This window comes from Tamandua tetradactyla, chromosome 5 (assembly GCF_023851605.1).
Source record: "Tamandua tetradactyla isolate mTamTet1 chromosome 5, mTamTet1.pri, whole genome shotgun sequence".
NCBI lineage: Eukaryota > Metazoa > Chordata > Mammalia > Pilosa > Myrmecophagidae > Tamandua > Tamandua tetradactyla.
The window spans coordinates 47,519,495-47,544,639 of record NC_135331.1 but is presented as its reverse complement, the minus strand read 5'-3'; the positions used below and the strand labels follow the sequence as shown (position 1 = coordinate 47,544,639).

Here is a 25,145-nt window from a genome sequence, read left to right as displayed (position 1 = left end):
GACAAGTGAAATAATAAAGGATGCTACAGAGATTGAATGATAAACTAGAATTTTATTATTTTTATTTATTAATGGAGTTGGAATATGCATTTAATGGCTGTGTCTACACAAATTCAAATCCATTTGCAAAAGAAACAATTGAGCACAGCTAATCTCTTGTAAGAAAATAATATTGTTTGTTTCAAAAAATTATTTTATTTTATAAAATATAATCAGATATTTAAAAATACTCAGAAAATAAAGTTCTTTGCTCAGCAGTTCACATAGAAAATACATTACAGTTAATATGCTTATCATTTATAACACATGAAAAATGAAAGATTAATCTAGAATGCCAATGAAAATATGATTCATAATTCTTCTATTATTCTTTGTCTCAGGTTTCTTGTATGATCTGTCAGGGCCTCTAAGTCTTAATACTTAGAGCTAGGAACAATACAAGGCAACCTTGAAAATTAATAAATTCAGATTTTCATCAATTATAATCCCGTTCATTTGCCAGCATATGTTTCTGTTTTATTTTAAATATTTTTCTCTAGATTGAAATTCAGACGCTTCCCTTACCATCTTTGCACAGCGTAACACTTAGTAATACGCTGACAGAAGCCATGTACTAATTACAATAACAGATCCAAGTTAATTGTCCTATAATGCTCTTGACCTCACTGACGAGATCGCCTAGTAGTCCCGCTGACTTTCAAGATGTGAGTTTTCACATTCTCTTCAATTGCAAATAATTTAGAAGTGGATGAAAAAAGCTAAAGAGGTTCTCTCACTCTTCCTTTGTCACAATGACACTTAGGTTAATCATCAGATGAAGCTTGACAAATGCTCTTCTTCAAGAAAACAATCCAAAGGCAGCTTGATGGGTGCCTATTTAAAGCCAAATAAAGAGAGTTAACATTAAGTTACCCCGTGAAGTTTATTACATGTAATCTAGTCTCACTAGCCAGATCCCAGGAGCCTCAGTAGAGAGTCCATGAACAATCTTCTGTAAAAACCTGATTCACCACTCTCAGCAAAGGTGACATTGAGATCAGAACAGTGTTTCCTTGTCTGAACAAGACTGGTAAAAAAGATCCTCCCCTGTTCTGCAGTGATCTATTTGAATATGTAATGCGGGTCCATTGGTATCAGACTGTTAGCGTTCCCACTTTCATAACACTTATATTGATCAGAGTTCCTTCTCTCCTTTCTCAATATTGTACAACCCACCATGATTCCAACCTTATTTGTGAGCTCACTCTATCCTGAAACAGCTTCCCATTTCTCAATCTATCAGAACATTTACTGTAACGTATACATTAATATTCTTAAAATAGTATGTATTTTTTTCCTGAATGTTCCACCAGCATAAAATATATCTTCCCAACTCAAGGAAAACGAATTTTGATTCAAGTATACATCTTGAAACATATATGAATTTTGAAGTAGATTATTTCAGTGCTTTAACAGGCTGTTTTAAATAGGTAGTTTGGAAGGGGAAACGTGGAGGAAAGTTTGTAGCAATGACTTTTTGTTTTAATTCATTTGAAAGTGTTTGACATCAGACAGACCTCAGGCTGACTGATGGGAGGGGTATTGTACCTGTAGAAGACGTTGTACAAGAAGGAAAATGCTTAAGAATTCTCAGAATGGCTTCCTTGTTTCACAGTCTGTCTGTCTCTGAAAATGTTTAGAAGATTTTCTTCTTTGCTCTTAATATTTGATTTGTACTCAGTTACAATATTTGTTGTTTAACATATAGACATTTGAACATTATTTATAATGATAACTGTGTAAAGACAGTTAGACTTAATTTGAACTTAAACCAAACTTGTAACTGTTACTTCCGGGTCTCCGGTCCAAAATTCCCCTGACTAAAACATTGACCATGAACTTTTTCACGGTGCACCCATCTCTCTCATGAAGGAAGATGCTTGCAAGATCAATATATTCATAGATCCTCCCATCAAAATGACCGGACCTTGGCCTGACCTCTCAGGTTTCCAATTTGTAGATTCTGGGAAAAATGTCTTCCTAGGAATGATTGAATTTGATAATGTGCTCTTAGGTTGTTTAAAGTTTTAAGCTCTGGATTTATGAAGACATCAATCTCCTTTGCAAAGAATTGAAATTGCAGGGTCACCACTCTTATTAATTAGATGCAACTTCTTTCCTGGAAATAGACATGTGCTTTTAACCAAAGAGAAGAAATTGGTAAAATTGCTAAGCCAGTCATCTTTCTTCCCATTCACTCAGCATTTGTGGAGCATTTGTGCTCTTGGCAAAAGGATATAAGTGTGCTTAGCTGGATTCTGTGATCTACAAAGATGAACAGTGTGTCTTCTCTGACAATGAAGAGCTTACCATTAGAAGAGGACTTGAAATTCCATTTAGAACTCAGTTTGTCCATTTTCAAATATTTCTTGAGAACCCATTCAATTCAAGGCTATGTCAGATGCATAGACGATGCAATGTTGAATAAAACGGATCCTCTCTTGCCCTCTCTGAACTTAGAGTCCATTGTAGAGAATGTACATTAAAGCCTGAATGACAGAAAACAACTAGCCGTGAAAGATGTTGGCTAAGGCACTGAATGCAATGAAACACTCATGGTCTGGTTCTAACAGAGAAATGACTCAGGATGTTTGAACAAGAGAAAGATCAGTGGGGCCTGAGCATAAGAACAATCGAAAGAATGGTTCTGCTTAGATTGCAGTGGGTAAAACAAAGGAATTGGAGTGGTAAATGAAGAGGAGGTTTAGGACAGGAAAGCTTCCAAAGAAAAAAAATTCATGAAATGAAACCTTATTAAATGAAAGGTGACTAGAAAGGTCACGGGGTAATGGAGAGTGGAGGGCATTCAGGGAGAGGGTGCTCGTGGACCCAGGCCAAGATGCAAGAGACATCAAGGTGCATATTGGGAAATGCAAGTTGGTCAATATGGCTTGAGTGTAGGTTGGTAATGTAGAAGGTCAAGGTAGCAAAGAGGTGGAAGTAGGCATAACAATTAGATTACTACTGGGTGCAAATAATGAGAACACACAGAAAAAGCCATGGCTTAAATAATTTGCGTTTTTTTCCCCTAAGAAGAAGTTTAGTGGTAAGCCATTACTGACTTTGATCCAGCAGCTTGATCTCAGGGCTAAAAGTCAGTTTCTTGGCCCATTCCTCATGGGATCAACATGAATGCAGCAGCTCCAAGCATGAGATCTTTCTCTCATGTTAAATGGAGGGAGAAAAGAGCTTGGTGGTGTAGAAAAGAATCTTTTTCTTTTAATACGCTTCTTAGGCAGGACAAAAATTCTTTGTTATAAAATTTTTTGAAGACTTCCTCTTATTCCTGGGTAACATGCCCACTTTAGAGAAGGAATCCAGTTTTACTAAGATCAAGGTATTTTGGTCTGATAAATTCAGGTTTGTTTAGCAAGAAAAAAAAAAATGGGGAAACTACCTATCATGGTGGAGGCTGTAGTGACTGCCATAGCAGTGTTGATGATGGAGGGCCCTACATTTCATTGTGCCGAGGAATAGGCTTCCTCATGTTTGCCCAGCCAGTGGGCAGTGAACCTCTGGCTGAAACCTCAGCTTGGGATAGCTAACTCCTCAGTACATTCTTCATTCCTCTATTTTCCTTATTTAAAAGACTTTTGCTGTCATATGCATCTGGCTTCCTTTTTTTTCCTATTTTGCCCTCTCTGTTTCTGTAGGTTCTGTGGATGAAATGAATATTGCCTTAATTCACATATGGTTTCTTAAGCTAATATGTTCGAATCCAATAAACAAGACCCACCAGAATCATAGACTTTCCAAGCAGTTTTACAACAAAACCTTCTAATAGACTTTTCTCTTGTGCCTCAAATGAAGACACAGAAATCATTCCTACTGCCCTATTAATCATTAAGTAAACAATGAGTCATTTATATTTTTTCTTTCTTTTAGTAAATGTAAGAATGGCTCTGGTAGGAAATATGAAGATTGATATCTTATTTTGCTTTCATAAGCAAAATGCCTAATGACCTACATTTCTTACTCAACCAAGAATAGGATACAAAGCTAACATGTTCACTGATGATGAAAATCATTCCCCGCATTTCATTAGCTTTGCTTTTTTATGCTACATTAAGTAAGGGCATATAAATAAATTCCTGCCTGCTTAGAAAGCTCCCTCAATTTATGCTATAGGTCATTTAGTTTAGTGCTTGCTTCTTCTGTTTTAAGGAAGAATCAAAGATGATAAATTTTCATTACAAAGAAACATGAACAATTGAATGCATCATCCATTTACTAACTGTAGTAGTTAAGGTAGTATATTTTGATGTATGGACTATAAAGGCACTCACCTTGTTAGGTGAGACCCATTAAAAATGTGGAAATGAGGGGCCAGTACATTAGGAATGCCTAGCTTGTGGCAGAAACCACAGAAAATATGGGAGCCCAGTAATTGGTCAATTTAGTCCCAAGATTTCTGGATTCCCCTCTAGTGACACCTCATTCAGCATCTAAATGACCAGGGACTTCTGAACTTTTCCAGCATGAAGTGCTTTTTCCTCAGGCACCTGTGTGATGTTCATATTACATCAATGTCCATTGAGTACCTCTGTAGCTAAGAAAATACAGAATAACAAGAAGCTAACATAAGACCCAGCAATATTTTTCAAACGTATTCACTAACTTTGGGTTAAATGTAAAGACAGGTGGTTATCTCCTCTCCCTTCCCCAAAATAAAAATATATAAATATATGGCTTAATTCATTTAAAATGCTTCAACTTTAGAGGACAAAGATAGGAGTAGAAGATATAACACCAGAAAAACTATTGTAGTCAAGTTTTAGAAAGCCAAATCAGATGGAGGAGAGATAATGACATAGCAGAGCAGAAGACATCAAAAGCTGAAAGACAACGAGAAAACAAACAACCAATTACCAAATGGGCAAAAATGAACAGATGCGCCACCAAATGACACATAGGAATGTCAAATACACATATGAAAACATGCTCAATATCATATGTCATTAAGGAATTGCAAATTAAAGCAACAAAAAGATACCACCACATCCTTCTTAGAATGGCTAAAATGCAAAACACCAATTAGAACCAAATGCTGATGAGGTTAATGGAGCAATAAGTACTCTCACTCACTGATAATGGGGATGTAAAATGATAATTTCCTCAGAAAATTAAACATAGAATTGCCACAATTAAAAATATATTTTAAAAAATTCAGATGGCGTAAGAAAGAAAAAATTAGTACAACCACTTTGGAAGAGAATCTTGTCAGTTTTTTATGAAACTAAACATAAGCTTACCATATGGTCCAGTAAACACACTCATATTTGTTTACTCAAATGAGTTGAAAACAAATGTCCATGCAAAAGCCCACCCACTAGTTTCATAGCAGCATTTTTCATCATTTTCCCAAACTGGAACCAAGATGTCCTTCCATAGGTGAATGAATAAACAAACTGGTATATCCATATGATGGAATATTATTCAGTGATAAAAAGCAATAAGCTGGGTGGTGGGACGATGTCTCAGTAGCAGAGTTCCTGCCTGCCATGCCGAAGACCCAGGTTTGATTCCCAGTGGCTGCCCATGCAAAAAAAAAAAAAAAAAAAAGAAAGTAATAAGCTACTAAGCTCTGAAAAGACATAGGGAAACATTAAATATATGTTACTAAGTGAAAGAAGCCAGTCTGAAAAGGCTGCATACTTTGATTCAACTCCATGGCGTTGTGGAAGAGACAAGGTTACAGAGGCGATAAGGGTATCAGTGGTTGCTGTGGGTTCAAGGGGAAAGAGGAGGGATGAATAGGTGAAGTACAGGGGAATTCTAGGGTAGTAAAACTCTCCTGTATGATACTGTAAGGTGGATACACTACATTACGCATTTATCAAAACCCACAAAACTGTACAATACACAGGGTAAAGCTTATGTAAACTGTAGACATTAGTTAATCGTTCATCAATATGGTTCATCAATTGCAACAAATGTATCACACTAATGCAATACGTTAATAGGAGAAGCTGTGTACAGGAAGGAGTGAGTATGTGGCGACTCTGTACTTTCTGGGTAATTTTTCTGGAAACCAAAAGTTACTCTAAAATATAAAATCTATTAGGAAAAACACAAAAAATCTAATGAACACAGAAACTGGATTCTGATAGAAAAGCAAGCTCTTTCATCTCAAAAATCCTTGGACAGGTGTTGTGTGTGGGAGAGGCAGGTAACATAGAAGATGGGAGCCAGTCTAAAGACTGGATACTTAGCGGTTGTTGAAACTCTCTTTGCCAATTCACAAATAAACACTGAAAGAAAAAAGGCCTAGTCTCTGGAGGAGTGGGTTCACGAACCAGGGAACATTGAAAAGCACAATGGTTCAGACAGAATGGAATAAGTCGGTCTACACATGAAAAATGAGGGGCCCACAGCCCCTGTCTCTGCCCTGTTTCTAGAATACTTGTTGCCATGCTTATATTTGCCAGGCAAAAAATTAAAGGATAGTCTGCTGCTTAAAAAAAAAAAGGAACATCCCCAGGTAAAAGACCCCTGGATATTTAAGAATCAGCGTAATCACCCTCAATGAAGTCCAGTTTGAATCTGCCCGAGCTTCACCCAGAGCTTCTAATAAGTGTTTTGTGCTTCTAGTGAATATCTAAATTCTCAGTGAAGGAATATCAGACAGAGAAGAAATCTTCTCCCATGGCAAAATGAGGTTAAAATATAAATGCTTAAGAAAAGGAGACCCAGTTGAAGCCAACAGAGATTTAAAACAAATATGTCATCGAGAAAGAAAATAAAAACAGAATGTTATTTAAAAAAAACAATCAGAGAAAAATAAAAAGAAATTGGAAATGAAAGTAAATTACAATTTAAAAGGAAGAATTAATAGAAGACAGGAAAGTCTATGAAGTAGACCAAAATAGCAAAGGATGGTAAATGAGAAAAAACGATATTAGAAAATTAGGGAATTCATATAGGGGGCCCAACATCCGACTAGCAGAAACTCAAGAGAGATAAGAGAACAAAGATAGGAGAGGAAATGATAAAAGAAATAAAAAATTTCCCAAAGTGAAGGACTTGTGAAAGAGCCAGTTGAGGTCCCCGAAAACTTAAGGAAATAAAATAGTTACCCAAAGGCATATTATCAGGAAATTTCAGAGCTTCTTGGGTTAAAAATAAAAAAATTTTAGAAACTAACAAAATAAACGTGAATCAGAATAGCAGAATCTGTGGGCAGGAAGGAGAGAGGATATATGAAAACTCTGTAATTGGTGCACATTTCTGTGAATCTAAAGCAGTTCTAAAGTATAAAATCTATTGAAAAATAACTAATTGAACCCAGAAGGAAGATTCTGATGGAAAGTGATCTAATTCACTTCACAAATCCCCTGAGGGGCTTTGTATGTATGAAAAACAGGTAACAAAAGTAAGAGTCAGTCTGAAGTCTGCATAAATAAACTCTAGAGACAAAAATTAAGCTAGAGTAATTAATAGTAACTACTAATCAGTATAACTAGAGTAATTGCTAATAACTATAGTAATTAGATTCCCCAAACAGTAAAATAATAACATTAAAAGTTCTGATGAAAAATTATTTTCAGTCTATAATTTTATACCTAGGAAAGGAATCAATGAAATGTGAGGATTGAATAAAGACATTTTCAAATGTGTAATAATTTTTAAAACTACTCAAACAAACTTTCTTAGGAAGCTACCGAATCACATGATTCATGAAAATGAGGTAATAAAGCAAGAAAGAGAAAAGCAAGGAAATCAGCAAAAAAAAAAAAAAAAAAAAAAAGATCTTCAATACAGGAGAGGAAAAGTGAGCAGTTCAGCAGACTAATGTGTCTTCAAGCCAAAAAAGATTAGTCTAGATTGAAATAAGATCTGTAGGATGTAAATCTTCAGTTAAAGCACACATTTATTTTGAAACGTTATAGATTAATAATAGATTAAAAGATGTACAGGGGGCGGGCCACCGTGGCTTAGCAAGCAGAGTTCTCACCTGCCATCCTGGAGACCCGGATTCGATTCCCAGTGCCTGCCCATGCAAAAATAAAATAAAATAAATGTGCAGGGAAGTTCCATGCATGCTTTTTCCAGCTGTCCCCAATGTTAACATGTATAGTATAACATCTGTACCTTAGCAATATAGTATAATATCAAAACCAAGAAATCAGCATTGATACAATCCATAGTTAATTCAGATTTAACTAGTCATACTTGTATTTACTTATGTGTTTATGGTGCACTGTCCAATATTTCATATGTAGAGACTTGCATAACCACCAAGATACTCAACTGTACCATGACCATAAGATCCTTTTGTGTTACACTGTTTAGACATACCCAACCCTCACCCCACATCCCTAAAACCTGGTAACATCTAAAGTGTTATCCATCCCCATCAGTGTTATTTCATGAATGTTATATGAAAGGAATCATGCAGTATTTATCCTTTTGAGAAAGTCATTTTTATTTAACATAATTTCTCTGAGAACCATCCATGTGGTTGCATATATTTATAGTCTGTTCCTTTTTCTTGCTGAGTAGCATTCCATGGTATCGATATATCACACTGTGTTTAACCACTCATCTGTTTAAGAATATTTGGGTAGCTTATGGCTGTTACACATAAAGCTTCGATAAATATTTGTGTACAAGTTCCTGTGTGAAAATAAGTTTCCATTACTCTGGGATAAATGCCCAAGAATGCAATCATTGGGTCACATCATAAGTCCATTTGAAGGAAAATACCAAACTATTTGCCTGAGCAGCGGCTCCACTTCAATTGCCACCAGCACCATATGAGCTCTCTGATTTTTCTGCATACTTACCAGAACTATTTATTTTAGCCATTGTGACAGGTGTGTAGTGATATCTCATTTTACTTTTATTTGTTTCTCTGACTATTAATGATGCCAAACATCTTTACATATGCCTATTTGTCATCTTTATATTCTCTTCGGTGAAATGTCACTTCACGACTTTTGCCACTTTTCTAATTAGATTTTTATATTTTTGATGATAAGTGATGAGAGTTGTTTATACATTTTAGATACAACACTTTTGTCAGATATGTGATTTGCAAATATTTTCTCCCAGTCTGTAGTTTTCTTTTTGATAGGGTCTTTCACAGTGCAAAAGTCTTTAATTGTGGTGGGATCTAGTTTATCAGTTTTTCCTTTTGTGGACTGCACTTACAGTATCAAGTATAAGGACTCTTTCCTAGCCTTAGATTTCAAAGATTTTCTCCTATGTTCTTTTCTAAAGGTTTTATAATTTTATGTTTAATATTAAAGTCTGTGATCCATTTTGAGTAAAGTTTTGTATAAAATGTGACGTTTAAGTCAAGGTATTTTTTTTGCAAATGGAAGTCCAATTGTCCTAGCACCATTTATTAGAAAGGCTACCCCTCCTCCACTGACTTACTTTTGTTCCTTGTCAAAAGTTAATTGAAACTGAAAAAAAAAAGTTAATTGAAACTGTAACCCATACCAAACTTTAAAATGTGTTCTATAACTATTTATTAAAATGTACTTGGAAATTTATTGCTTTTTAAATATATGTGTTACATTTCACAATACAAAAAAGTTTTTTAAAAAAGCCAGAAGCCAAAAAACCCAAAAAAGTTAATTGAGCATATTTGCGTGGATTTACTTCCGAATTTATTTTTTGTTCCACTCATCTATGTATCTATCCCCCCATCAGTACTACAGTGGCATGATTACTGTCAATGTCTTTTAAAAATCTCTCTACTGAAGAAAGAAATAAATAAATGGGAGCTCCTCAAAATTAAACAGTTTTGTGCATCAAAGAACTTCATCAAGAAAGTAGAAAGACAGCCTACACAATGGGAGACAATATTTGGAAATGACATATCAGATAAAGGTCTAGTATCCAGAATTTATAAAGAGATTGTTCAACTCAACAACAAAAAGACAGCCAATCCAATTACAAAATGGGAAAAAGACTTGAACAGACACTTCTCAGAAGAGGAAATACAAATGGCCAAAAGGCACATGAAGAGATGCTCAATGTCCCTGGCCATTAGAGAAATGCAAATCAAAACCACAATGAGATATCACCTCACACCCACCAGAATGGCTATTATCAACAAAACAGAAAATGACAAGTGCTGGAGAGGATGTGGAGAAAGAGGCACACTTATCCACTGTTGGTGGGAATGTCAAATGGTGCAACCATTGTGGAAGGCAGTTTGGCGGTTCCTCAAAAAGCTGAATATAGAATTGCCATATGACCCAGCAATACCATTGCTGGGAATATACTCAAAGGACTTAAGGGCAAAGACACAAACGGACATTTGCACACCAATGTTTATAGCAGCATTATTTACAATTCAAAGAGATGGAAACAGCCAAAATGTCCATCAACAGACGAGTGGCTAAACAAACTGTGGTATATACATACGATGGAATATTATGCAGCTTTAAGACAGAATAAACTTATGAAGCATGTAATAACATGGATGGACCTAGAGAGCATTATGCTGAGTGAGACTAGCCAAAAACTAAAGGATAAATACTGTATGGTCTCACTGATATGAAACGACATTAGTGAATAAACTTGGAATATGTCATCGGTAACAGAGACCATCAGGAGATAGAAATAGGGTAAGATAATGGGTAATTGGAGCTGAAGGGATACAGACTGTGCAACAGGACTGGATACAAAAACTCAGAAATGGACAGCACAATACTACCTAACTGTAATGTAACTACATTAAAACATTGAATGAAGCTGCATGTGAGGTATAGGTTTTTTTTGTTTTTTTTTCTCTCTATTATCGTTTTATTTCTTTTTCTGTTGTCTTTTTATTTCTTTTACTAAATTGATGCAACTATACTAAGAAATTGGTTTTAGAAATGATCAATATGCAACTATGTGATGATATTAAGAATTACTGATTGTATATGTAGAATGGAATGATTTCTAAATGTTTTGTTATTTTTTTAACTAATATAAATTAATTGATAAAAATTAATTAATTTTAATATAATAATTAATTTTAATCAATTATTTAATTAATAAAAAATCTCTCTACTGCTATTTTAGCATCCATTAAGGAGATACATATAAGTAAATGTATATGTTTGATCTCTTATCTTTTGCTAAAGAATACTTTTTAATATATTTTATTTTTTTACTTGCTCTGGCAAAATATCATTGGATACATTTTGAAAAAGTTATTTATATTTTAATTACCAAAACAATAAAGGGTCCCTGTATATTTAGAAAAATAATACACTAGTATGTGACAAATGCTAAGGATGCAAGCATAAAATACTGCCAAATCAGAGAAAGAACGATAAATTCTGTCAGGGGTGATACAAAGGGAAAAAAGAAGAATCAGTGAAAGGTAACCAGAAAAGGTGACATTGAAGCTAGATTTCCCCATATTGAGAGAATTTGTGTATGGGGGAATTCACAATTGGTCCATAAAATTGAATTCAAAATATAGTATTAGAAGACATCACTTCTAATGAAGATTTAGTTAAAGGGATTGGATTTACCCTCTTACCTGAAATAGTTAATAAAACTGGACAAAATAAGACTGGACAATGCCACGAAAGACACTGGACATCAAGTAACAAGAGACAGTAATCCTTTCAGAGACAGGAACAAGCAAGATGGAACCCTACAATTTTCTCAGCTTGTTCCTTGAAGAGTCAAGAATACGAGAAAGGAAACCAAGGCACAACCTAGTGGGCTCCCTAAACTGAGGAGATGGAACTGCAAGTTCAGGGAAACCAAGGCAGCTGGAGTTCACAAGACAGAGATCGGCTGAGGGTACCACTCAAATAATCGACAGAGATCAGAATATGCATGTGAAAAAAGCAAAACCCGCAAAAACCTGCTTGAGTTCAGGAAATAACTATATGAAAGGATTTGAGGGAACAGTTCTTAGAGAACATGTAGTAATAGGAACAGTGTCTATCCCCAATAACCAAAGTAGAAAAGCTCATGAGTTAGGGGACATATGAACCTTAGTTCCAGAACTGTCTAACAAAGCTTAAAAATAAGACCCAAAAGGATCAAAATATTCCCAAATTACTTACCCATATGCAAAACATAAGTCAACAACATGAATAGGAATACAAAAATACCCAGCATCCCAAAAGTTTCAATTCCAAAAGGTACAATGTCTGGCAACAGATAAAAAAAAGACAAGGTATGCAAAGAAGCATGAAAATTCAACTAAAAATGAGGAAAAAAAGCAATCAGTCAGAACTGATTTCAAAATGAGGTTGTACAACACCTTATCTTGGTAATACTCTGAAGTATTAAGGAATTGAGGTACTTTTCAATGGGGCAGCAAGCATGAAAAAGGGATTGGTGATAAAATGTAAAGTGTAAGTAGAGAATTCAGTGGAAGTATTTGCTTAGAATTTCTAAGTAGTCTCAAATATTTGGTTGGGATGGTGGTTTTCCAACACGTAGACGAGGAGCAAATGTATTTAAATTTTGAAGCAAACAGTAGCACTGGTGGGCTGGAGGAAGTGCGAACGTTAACAGCTGACTTCTGAGGTACAAATATCATTTGTAGACTCAGCAGTAACTAAGTATGGCCAGAGAAACAATACTCAGCTTGTGCATCAAAGACTCCTGAGTTAATTTAGAGTCATTTCAGCATCCCTCATACTCCATCTAAACCCTAATCAATACTGGGTACAATTACATGGAATTAGTAGATGTTCAAGAAACCCCCTTCCTCTTTTTCCTGTCCTTTGCCTTCATTTAAGAAGGAAAGAGATAAGAAGGGCAATATTATCAAATCTAATTCTTGCTCATTTAACTAAGGCATAGACACCAACTTACTGCTTTGGAACTAAGAGCTACCCCAAGCTTCCCTCTACCCAGCCTCACTCCTTAGGAAATTGTGGTGTTGAAACTGAAAACATCCAGCTACTGAGATTTTAGACAGGGTTTGTGCCTCTCGCTATTTTTTTTTTTTTTTCTTTTTCTGCATGAGCAGGCTTTGGGAATTGAACCTGAGTCTCCGGCATGGCAGGCAAGAATTTTGCCACTGAGCCACTGTTGCACCAATTCTCCAGCTGTCAGTACTGCCCTTGCCTTTATGCTCCCTCACTATCGGTGTCTGTCGCTGGAGGACAGAGTCCCAGGGACCCCTGGGCATGGGCCCGATCTCTGAATGAAGTTCCTCAAAAGATACCTGAGTGGCCATTTAGAGCCTATCCAGGAAAAAGAAAATGCAAAATCAAATCAACCAACCAAGCCAGGATAGAATCGGATCAATTCACTTACTAATTAAACAATCCTTAGTTAATTTAGTTAATCTTTCACTTTAAATGGTAATGGAGATTGGCCAAAAGCACTGTTTCCTTCCTTTCTTTTTTTTTGAAGCTTGAGTTCTGTCCTTGATAATAAGAATTGCTGCAATTTTTAAGGGTTTTTTTAAGAATTAGCAAAGTGGAAAGATTGCATTCAACTGATTGCAACGAAGAAATACCATGTTAGGCAAAACAGCAACATTCTTCTCCTGCCTTAAATAAGAGCATATAGAACTGTAACGTCTTGACCAGGCCTGTGTTAGGAGATCAGCCAGTTGGGTCCCAGTCTATGAGGGCACAGAACAATTACTGTTCCCAGCTGGAGGAAAGCGCATTTACAGAACTCCTCTCTGTAAGAGTATAATATGCGCTTGAAAAGACTATTTTATTAAGCAACTTGGGATGGAACAGGTGAGATGCTGAAAGTAAGGCTTTTATTTAGCCTAGTGGGATGTGCAATTTGGAGTCTGAGTGGAGTCGCACAGGGCCATAAATGAGAAGCTGAACTTCCCACCAGCTGCCTTTTTCTTACTTGCCTTTCCTTACATGGTACTCAGCCTTACCTTAAATACCACTGAAGAAATATTTCAAGAAAATCAGTTTAAGGAGGTGGCATGATATTTATTTTCTTGGTGCACCATGTTATGAAGGCGTCCCATATTTGGCCTTACACTAGACTTTAAGAACCCCAGTCTCGTATGTTCACTCTCGTACCACCGAAAGTCAAAAATAAAGGCAAGGTCATATTGATACAATTAACTTAGAACTGAAGCTTAGTGAATAAACCTAATTACATTTTACCATAAATAATGCAGTGCAGGAGCTCCATATTTATTTTTCTCATAGGTTCATTCCATCTGTCCTTTAATTTAACTGCTAAGAAATGGTAAAATGCTATTCTGTGCATTTTCACACATTTATTTCTTTTGCCTAACTGTCGTATGGGGGTCATTTTATTAAACTGAGAATACCTTAGAGGCAGGGAGTCAGTGGAGAAGTTAGGAAAATGAGAGTTCGGTTTTCTGCAGAAATTGGGGGAAAAAATAAACTGGAAAATTAGCTGATTGTCTTGGAATCCGAGAAGAACTATGTTCTGTTGCATTGAAGAGTAGGCCCGACACATTTACTTGCTCATCCACTTAAGATATAATATATGGACACCAAAGTTTGTGTTCCAGGCACGTTCTTGGCACTAGGGAAATAAAGTGGAAAACAAGGCAATGCCCCTGTGATGATTTCATTTAAGGGAAGAAAGTGAGACAGTAAGCTATTAACTGAATATAGTATGTCAAATGGCAATGAGTGCTCTGAAGAAAAATACAGCAAGACGTGTTGGTTTTCTAGGGCTGCCATAACAAATTATCACAAACCAGGTGGTTCCAAACAACATAAATTTATTCTCTAACCAGTTCTGGAGGCCAGAGTCTGAACTCAAGGTGCTGGCAGAGGTGGTTCCTTCTGAAGGCACTGAAGAAAATCTGTCGCATGCCTCTTTCCCAGCTCCGGGTGAGTGCCAGCAATCTTCGGTGCTCCCTGGCTTGTAGACGCAGCCGCCCTACTCCAATCTCTGCCTCCATCACATGTCATTCTTCCTAACTTTCTGTTTCCTCTCCTCTTAAAAGAAAATTAGGCACTGGATTTAGGGCCTACCCTAATCCAATCATTTGAATTGGTAACAGTGACAAAATCCTTATTTCCAAATAAGGCCGCGGGGTCAGAATTAGCACACTGTTCTAGTTTGCTAGCTGCCAGACTGCTATATACCAGAAACAGAATGACTTTTAAAAAGGAGAATTCAATAAATTGCTAGTTTACAATTCTAGGCCTGTGATAATGTCCAAATTAAAGCAAGGCTATAAGAAGTTCCAATCTAAGGCATCCAAGGAAAGATACCTTGGTTTAAGAAGGCCAATGAAGTTCAGGGTTTCTCTCCCAACTGGAAAGGCACATGGTGAACATGGTGAAGTCTGCTAGCTTTCCCTCCTGGCTTCTAGTTTCATGATGCTCCCCCGGGGCATATTCCTTCTTCCTCCAAGAAGGAATTCCTTCATCATTCCAAAGCTCTCTGACTGCGTGGGCTTAGTGAGTCTTGTGGCTCTGTGGCTCTCTCCAAAATATTTCCTCATTTAAAGGACTCCAGTAAATTAATCAAGACCCACCTGGAATGGGTGGAGTCATATCTCCCTTCAATCCAAGGTCAATACCCACAATTGGGTGAGTCACATATCTGTGGCAATAATCTGATCGAGTTTCCAACCTATAGTGCTGAGTAGGGATTAAAAGGAATGGTTGTTCCCACAAGATTGGATCAGGATTAAAACGTGGCCTTTCTAGGGCACACAATCTTTTCAAACCGGCACACAGGGGTTAGAAATTCGACTTCAATATTTTTTCGATTGGGAATACAATGCAACTCACAACACAGGGCAATTGGGAAAGAGCAGACTGGGTGGAGAGTTGGTTAATTTGCCACCTTCTTTCACGCAGGGTGAGCTGGGAAGGCAGCACAGACAAGGTAAAATTTATGAAGAGACCTATAGGAAGTGAGAGGGAGAGCCATGAGGCTAAAACCCAAGACCTGGATGGATTAGTGTTTTCCATAATGGGAAGGAGGCCAGTATAAGAAGCTAACAAAAAAGCAAAGGGGTGAGTGGTAGAAGAGGTCAGAGAAATAGCAGAGGCCCAAATCAGACAAGGCTCATGATCTGTTATTGGTCCTTTAAATTTTACTCTGAGGAGACAGGAGACCATGAAGGGCTTGGAGCAGAGGTGTGACATGATTTGCCAGATGTTCTTAAAGGATCATGTTGCTGATGTGTTAATCCTAAACTTCAGGAGGCAGGGAGGGGAAGGTGCACAGAGGTTAGGAGATTTTTTAATAACATAAGAGGAGAAAGAGGAGAGCATGGAGTGGGGAGATAAGTGGCCAGAATCTGGATGTCCTGAAGGAGGAGACTGCATAATTTCCTGGTGGTTTAGATATCGGGTTGGAGAGAAAAGAAGAAGCAAAGGAAGACAAATTCTAAATATCTGAGAAGATAACATCCTCATTTAAGATGTTTCCAAACATGATCATTACCATTTTATTTAAAGTCTTGTCCTACAAAAAAACCCTACAATTCCGGGGAAGTTCTTCTTCAAAAAATCCATGAAATTATTATTTAGTGAGATATTCTTGGGGGAAAATGAAATGAGTGTGAGTTTCCCCCCAAAATTAAATTTATAACAGCAGTTTTACCCCTATAAAGTTTGAAGAAATTTTAGGGAGCATTATCTAAATGATTTCTAATGTACAGCATAAGCCAGGGATTTCACTAAAGGTATGTTAATCTAAGATGAACCAAATATAGAAAAAAGTGTTTTTTTTTACAGATTTAATTAAAATTATTTGCAAATAAAATGGTTTTTAAAGAGCAGTGTAAGGTGCACTGGTAGTTCAGGGGTTAGAATGGCCACCTTTCATGTGGGAGTCCTGAGTTCGATTCCCGGACCATGAACACCCTCCCCCCAAAAAAAGCAGTGTAAGTTTAAAATTCAAGGTATGATCTGTATTCTGACTACTTTAAGGTTCAAAGTTATGCTTTAAAGATTCACATCAGATTATTCTTCAGATATGATGAGAATTGGCCACAAATACCAAAACAATAAATCACTGATACAGGACTCTGGAACCAGCCAGAAATTTTTATATCTCCCAAGAGAGAAATTTTGCTGTGTTTGTTTGTTTTGTGCTTTGCTGTTTTTATTTTTTAATAACTTGAAAACAATCCCAATGATGCTGGAGGGAATGAAAACTTAGATGGAAAAGAAAAAAAATGAGGTCTGTATAGAAACCACAAGAAAACGTTTTGGGCTCTGTTAATAAAGATTGTGGTCAGTTCCACCTAAGTTGACAATTGTTCTTTGGCCAGGAAAAGAGATGTAAGTAGGGAATCGTCAACATCAGCCTTAACCAAACAAGTCAGGGGACAGAGCAGAAAATTGGACACTGTAAGCAAAGAATATTTGTTTCCTCTTGGCCATAAGAAATTAATTTGGGGAAGCAAAATGAATGACAAAAGCCAGTCAAGGTCTGTGAAAAAAACTCAAGACTAATTACAGAAAACAGATTGGACAAATGCTGAATTCCAATTAAAAGAGAGGCAGGTGTCATGTTTATTTAATCTACAAAATTATTGCTGGAACCTAAAATTCAAAATAATTAAACAAGAGCAGCATTCATAGATGTTAATATGAGTCTATGATTGTTGGCCCAGGTGGCAAAACTGAAGCAAGCAATAATTTAATCTAGGAAGTGTTCAACTTTCATTGACTGTTAGGTAGTAAGCATGTCATGAACAATATCACATTTCTATGAACTGCCACATAGAATGCTATTTTTGTTATTTCCCTTGCAAGAAAACTGACACTCAAAAAATCCAAGTATTTGCACTAGTTTACACAGGAGTAAATGCCCAGTTTGTTGGTTGAAGACCATGATTTTTCCTCTAGCACATAGTGTTTCTTGCTATGAGATATTCTCAATATAAGGATCTAGTTAGGATTTTTAAGAGCAAAATCTTTTAAAAATGGAATTAAATAAAAGGTTTTCTGCATTTCTAGCTCTCTGTCAATCTTCCACTGTACTCTTTTTTTTTTTTTCCTGTATAGTTCAAGTTGATCCGGCAAGTTTGAAAAGTAAAAAAATAAAATTCTGATTGGCACCCCTTCATTTTTGGCTAGGTCCTCACTGCTGCTTGAGGAATCCCTTGCTGTCTTTCTTTTGTAGTAAAAAATACTTTTCCCCACTTTCCTGAGTGCTATCTCCAGCTCTCTGTGAGATCATTTATCTCACTTTTTAATGAAAATATCCCGTCTACAGCAAGAAACTTAAATTCGCCTCTCAAAACTTCTCTGTGTCATTACCCTCCCCGCTCCATTGCATTAAACCTTCTCAGAGAGAAGGCCCTGTTCAAGATTAAATCATATCTCCCAAAAAGATGTGTTGTAATCCTAATTCCCTGTAATGTAGAATGTGACTTTATTTAGAAATAGAGTCATTACAGATGGAAACAGGCAAGTTAAATGAGGCCATACGCGAGTAGATTAAGCTCTTAATCCAATATGACTGGTGTCCTTATAGAAAGAGGAAATTTAGACAAAGAAGACACCATTTGGCAACTGAGGCAGAGAAGGCCATGGATGGCTGGCAAGCTACTGCTAGAAGCCTGGAGAGAGGCATGAAACAGATTCTTCCTTATAGACTTCAGAGGTCACATGGCCCTACTGACACCTTCATTCTCAGCTTCCGGCCTCCAGAACTGTGAGACAATAAATTTCTGCCATTTTTAAACTGTTTTTATTGTATAATATAGCATATATACAAAGCAAAAAAAAAAAAAGAAAAAAGGAAAAGTTTTCAAAGTGCTCTTCAACAAATAGTTACAGGACAGATTCCAGCGTTTTGCCATCAGCTACCATACAATCATTTCAGATTTTTCCTTCTAGGTGCTCCAGAATATAGGAGGCTAGAAGGCATAAATATTTTTTTTATCATCACAATAAACTTTTTTTTCTTTTTTATGAAAAATATATACAAAAAAGTAATAAATTTCAAAGCATGGCACAACAATTAGTTGGAGAACAGATTTCAGAGTTTGATATGGATTGCAATTCCACAATTTCAGCTTTTTACTTCTAGTGGCTCTAAGATACTGGAGACTAAAAGAAATATCAATATAATGATTCTGACTCACACTCATTTTTAAACCCTACCTTCTCTATATAACTCTACCATCACCTTTGATCTTCTCCCACTCTTTAAGGGCATTTGGACTATGCCCATTCTAACTTTTTCATGTTGGAAGGGGCTGTTAATAATATGGGACAGGGGAATGGAACTGGTTGATGTTCTGGAGAGGCTGGCCTTCTAGGTTTTAGGACTTATCTGGTCCAGGGACCCATTTGGAGGCTGTAGGTTTCTGGAAAGTTACCCTAGTGAATGGAACCTTCGTAGAATTTTATATATTGCCTTAGGTGCTCTTTATGATTGGCTGGAATGGTTTTGGTTGGGGTTTGGCAAGTTATGATAGGTAGCAATGACTAACTGAAGCTTGTGTAAGAGTGACCTCCAGAGTAGCCCCTAAACTCTATTTGAACTCTCCCAACCACTGATACTTTATTCATTACACTTCTTTTCCCCCTTTTGGTCAGGATGGAATTGTTGATCCCACGGTGCCAGGGTTGGACTCATCCCTGGGAGTCATCTCCCATGTCACCAGGGAGACTTTCACCCTTGGATGTCATGTCTCACATAGTGAGGAGGGCAATGATTTCACTTGCAGAGTTGGGCTTAGAGAGAGTGAGGCCACATCTGAGCAACAAAAGAGGTCCTCCAGAAGTAACTCTTGGGCATACCTATTGGTAGACTAAGCTTCTCTGCTGAAAGTTTAATAGTTTCATCTTTTTTCTCCCATCCTTTTGCCAGTACTTTTTGATCATCTGTTTAATATATTCTAAGATGTATCCAGGCATTATATTAAGTTATACAGGATTAAAGGCCCTCATTCTGCTTCTGGGCTCCCTGTGTTTCAATTGTTCAAAATGAGCTATATAGATAGGTTGAGTTTGATTATGTGCTACAGAAAATTTAGGTTCTAGACAAAACAAATCTTTCTTCCTTTGGTTTCAAAGAGTAGATGTGGTTGTAAAATATAGGCAGTGTCTTTCTTACCCCTGTATTCTGAATTACTTTAATCCTGCCCTGATTGGCTTCATTTCTTATCTCTAAATAACAGGTTATAGATATATAAAACAGTCTCTCAAAATCCAGAAATAACAATTACCAGTCTGGACTAAATGTGCCTGCTGTAAGAGCTTACAATTTAGGCTCCTGTTTTCTTACAAGCATTTTCTAAAGGAAGCCATACAATAACTGTTCTTTCATTTCTGGCTTATTTGCCTCCCTGAATGTCCCACAGATTCATTCACATCATTTCATGCCTCATGACTTCGATCCTTTATGTAGCAGTACATTATTCGATCATACATATGCACCATCGTTTGCCAATCTACTTCTCAGTTGGTGCACCTTCAGCCTCCTGCACTCATCAGTCAACATGTATAGTGCCCAAAGTCTATAGTCCACCAACACTCTCAATTTTAGGTAATTTCATTGTTCCCAAGAGAAAGATAAGCAATAAACACACCCTCACCAAATAAGAAATCTAAAGCTCCCCTTAACTCTTGTCGCTCCCCCCATAATTTACCTCTGCTGTTGCTGTGCTAGTGCTGATGTTTTCCTGTTAAACATAGCCCATTGCATGTGATAGCAGATTCCCTCTCTACCCTGGACTTAAGCACTCTTTGTACACAAATCATAACTTTGCAGTAGTTTTTGCAAGAACTAATTTATATTTCTAGTATTGATCAGTGGGACATATAGGTCTACACAACCCCTTTCGATCTTGTTCACCATTAATATGTTAGTATTACTTTAAGACCCACTGGAGAACTACCTTCATTTCTATCTATTCCCTTACATTGGAGTTCAACCTCATTAGCTAACCAAATTTCTGCCATTTTTTAAGTCACCCAGTTTGTGGTACTTTGACATGGCAATTCAAGGAAACAAACACAGACCATGTCCTCTTCAAAGATCTCCACTCTCCTCTCAAGGGCCACCTGGTTTCTGGAAACATCCCCTCTTCTCTTTGCACCCCATACAGGACCCTCCAGCCCCACCAGCCTACATCATGGCATGTTGTGCCATTCTTTCCCAGCTCATACAAACAGAGGCCATCTCCCCAAGCCTTTTATGTTATGGATCTTCCTTCTTCCTTTATCAGCTAAATGTTTAAAAATAGCTACTAAATCTCTGTCTCTACTTTATCACTCTTCTGACTGCAATCTGCTCTCTGCCTCTACTTTCTGAAAATTCTTTCTTAAGACCATTAGGACCCCAAAACGCAATAGCATGTTGGGGGTTCTCAACCTCTTTGATGTTCCGGAGCATTTGAATCTGTTAGTCATGATTTCATTTTTGAAACTTTCTTCTCTGGGGTTTTTCACCTTTGAGGACATCTCTCCTCTGTCTCCTTTTGTTATTCCATCCTCTAATGAATTTCCCCAATGTTCCAGTTTTCTCCTCCATGTTGAAATCCTTTTCGTTGTAATGTCATTCATTCCCAGGATGCCAACTCTTATCTTGAAAGTTACTGCAATTCACTTTCAAATGATCTTTCTTCATTTTAATATCAAGTAGTTTACTTTAATTCATTTATTCATCCATATGCCAATTCATTCAAAGATGTATTGGGTGCCCACTAAATGCTGAATAACAATATAAGTGAGATCTGGTTTCAACTTTTAGTTCATTATGTTAATTACAATAAAATACAGACTAAAGTAGAGCAATACTTTAGTAGAATAAAATGATAGGATAAAAATAATGAAAGAATGATTATATGAAAATCTGGGAAAAGGGAAATATATGTTTCAGTACAAAAGTAAGCACAGAGTTTCCTAGTAAACACAATTACAAGGAAAGCACTATAATGTATCTAATTTTCTAATAAAAAGATAAATGCAGGATCATTAAGAGGAAGCGTTTTACTTGATAATATTCTCTGAGTAGAATTTATAGAGTGAAAGAGATTTTCATGTCTTGATAAACAATTTAAGAAGTATGAATATTGGTATAAGTAACAAATCATGCTTTCTGTAGGGGGTTATTCATTTTAGAAAAAATAGAAAAACAGGTTCACAGATAAGCTCAACAAGCAGATGCTTTGCTTCTCACCATGTAACTAGTCAACAGAAGGAAATCGTCCAGTGCAGCATTGCTAAACCTGAGTGGAATGTCTTCTGAGAATCACTGGAACACATTTTCAGATTTGTGGCTAACGTTTTAAAAATAATATTCCTTTTGGTGAGCTTCCCATTCCAGTTCCTTATACTTAAGATATATTTTATGTGGGCATTAAAAATAATAGATTGACATAATTTTTTCTGCATGCACTACTTGCAATTGTTTTCCTACAAAGTTTCCTTGACCTATTTTTCTACTAAAATCAAATAAGTAACTTCAACTATATTTCGGTAATCAATAGTTATAAACATCCTGGGTAAAATTTGGCAAAAATCAGTATGTCTGCAAGGGAAGGGAAATAAATGCATTTGTACATATGTCCATCATTATATTATTTTATTATTTATATATTATTTATTATTTTATGAAGTTATATATTTTTATTTTATTATTTCATATTATTTCATTTGAATTAATGCACAAAGACACAACTTTGCAAATGTCAGGAGATATATGGTTGAGGCTTGAATTTTGCGTTCTAACTAGAAGTGGAAAAAAATCATATCATGCCTGTGACTCATGATCTCAACATATATCTGTACTGCTAGTGACACAAACTCGGGTGATTTTAGTCAAATTTGTATCACTCCTTGAAGTCACTTGTTATCAACTTACATTTTGTCCTACAGTGACTGTCAGAGCACAAAGAGATTTCAAGCCGAAGTGAAAGCCACAGAGTTGAGACTTTATGCAAGTTCCTTTGAATGCAGAAGTTGAATTTTGCATTGTTCCACAGGAAAAGCAAGATTTGTTCCAGTTGGTTGCTTTTTCCTGCAATGACTACTACACTGAATAACGCATTTATCACATTGCATCACTTCAAGAAGAAACACTTCTGCAAGTTATTTTGAACACCTGGGTTTTCAATGAGGAAGTAATATATATTTTTTTTTATTGGATTTCAGTCTCAACAAAACAACGTATTAGACAAATTATAGATCTGTTCACTGTTCTTTGAGAAAAATATTACCCAAATCCACTGTGGGAAAGAAAGAAAATATTAAAGATGATTTTTCTTACAGAAAAATAAAAGAACTGAGCCCTGGCTTTTGTTTCAACTTTATGTTCAAAATGGTCACGACCTTGAAACAACTCCATATATTATTCAGCCACCAGAAAAAGAAGTAGATTCCAGCTGCCTTCTTAAATTTCAGAAAGTTTTTTTTTTTTTTTTTTTTACTAATAAAACAGTCTATAAATCTCTGCTTGGAAGTTAATTGAGAAATATTTATAAAAATGGAACTGTTTGCTTCTATTATTTCTCCTTAAAAGCTTTATTACACTGAAAGACAAAGCGAATCTCTAGGCACTAGAGATGGCTCAGCATCACACCTAAAAACAGTATGGGGAGTATGTGTACATATTCTAAAACGCAATTCACATACAATGAGATTATTATACTGTCAACTAAAGTTGATTGAGAGCCATGACCAAAACTTTCATTACCAACGTCATCTCATTTAATCCTCATTAAAACCCTTTGAAATGGGTATTTTGGAAAAAAAAAAAAAGAAAGAAAGGGAATCACAAACACATAAATGAACCTATCAATTAATGAATTTTTCATCAATACTGAAGCTCGATCATCATTAGAAGAGGGATATTTCTTCAGACACCACATCTATCAAGGGAGAAAATTATTCCCCCTGGCCTGTACACGAGGAATCACAATTAAAAAAAAAAAAAAAAAAGATTGTGTGCATAGCAGATGGAAATCACCAGAAAACAATTTGAAAACAGAGAGAACCAAGCATACAGCCAGGTAACTGGGAGGAGAGACAGGGCTGATCTTTCTCAAGCAGATAAACTTGTGGCCTCCCTGAAGCTGCACATATTAAGAAAGATGAGGGGATTAGTGGATATTAATGGGAACTGGATTTCTTTGCCCATCGTGACAAGATCCCAGCAGGAATAGATGGCTGAACTGGCTGATTAATTAGCAGTATAATAAACAATATGAAAGAATGTCAGAAGGGAAAAATAGCAACCACATTTATGGAGCATATATTAGGGACCTTCAAGAAAATAGACTAATAAAGTGTTGAGGCTGTTATGTGAAAGTACTTTGGGTGAAGACACGCAGAGATAACACCAGGCAGCTTTTAGATCACAGGCGGTGCAGGGACAAGGGAGAATGAGGGCGAGGGTCGTGGAGGGGTTCCCTGGGCTTACCTAGCCTGGGCTCCTGCAAGAGTTCATGGAGGAGGGAGAAGTGGCACCTGTGGACCCCTGACTCTTGCTTTCTTCTGACCCAGAGGGGAGGAGTAGAATTTTTCCAGACACTGCTGGTTGGAAGTTCCCAACTACATAGCTCGAAAAGCAGAAGCAGCAAGTGTGGTTTGTAGAAGGGGTTTATCATCCACGCCATATGGAGATACAGACCTCACTGGTACATTATGCTGCACAAAAGGCAGGGAGGGGGCATTTGGAGAAAAAGCAGCAGGAGCCCTTGGGAGAAGCGAGGGGCAGCTCTTACCATCCTCCACTAGCCACTCTTCTGTCCAGAGCGGTGCTAGCTGGGATGTTCTCTCAAAAATTGAGTTTATGGCTAAGCCTGGCAGGATGACCAAGTATAATTCCTTTTATGCCATTACATAAATGTCCAGAGACTTATATCAGTTGAGACAAGGCCTAAATGTTTAAACATATCCAAAATTTGTAAATTTTCCAATGCCTTTCTAAAAAAAAAAATCACATAATTGTGTATCCTAAACAGAAAATATTCTTGTTGAAATTAACGTTCTAATTAACAAATTCTAATTGTCTATTTCGTCCAGAAGGGCACATTTGGCACCGTCTGGTAGATGTTGGTGATTTGTCACATTTGGCAATTAGGAAAGGACAAACTACTGGAATCTAGCTAGTAGAAGCTGGAGATGCTCTTTAAACATCTTACAATGCACAAGACAACAACTCCCAACAAAAAATTATCAGCCCGAAAATGTTAATATTGCTCAGGTTGAGAACCCTTGGATTAGGTAAGAAAATGAGGAACA

At 36.6% G+C, this 25,145-nt stretch overlaps 1 long non-coding RNA gene across 1 annotated transcript; it reads right to left on the bottom strand.

The window, feature by feature from the left end:
- Window positions 1–255: 255 nt before the first annotated feature.
- On the bottom strand, window positions 256–24,417 carry LOC143682405 (uncharacterized). Its single transcript, XR_013175115.1, has 3 exons — window positions 24,322–24,417; window positions 7,994–8,029; window positions 256–873 (listed from the first exon to the last, which is right to left on the bottom strand). It is a non-coding gene; the product is annotated as an uncharacterized LOC143682405 (long non-coding RNA).
- Between the last annotated feature and the right edge of the window lie 728 nt (window positions 24,418–25,145).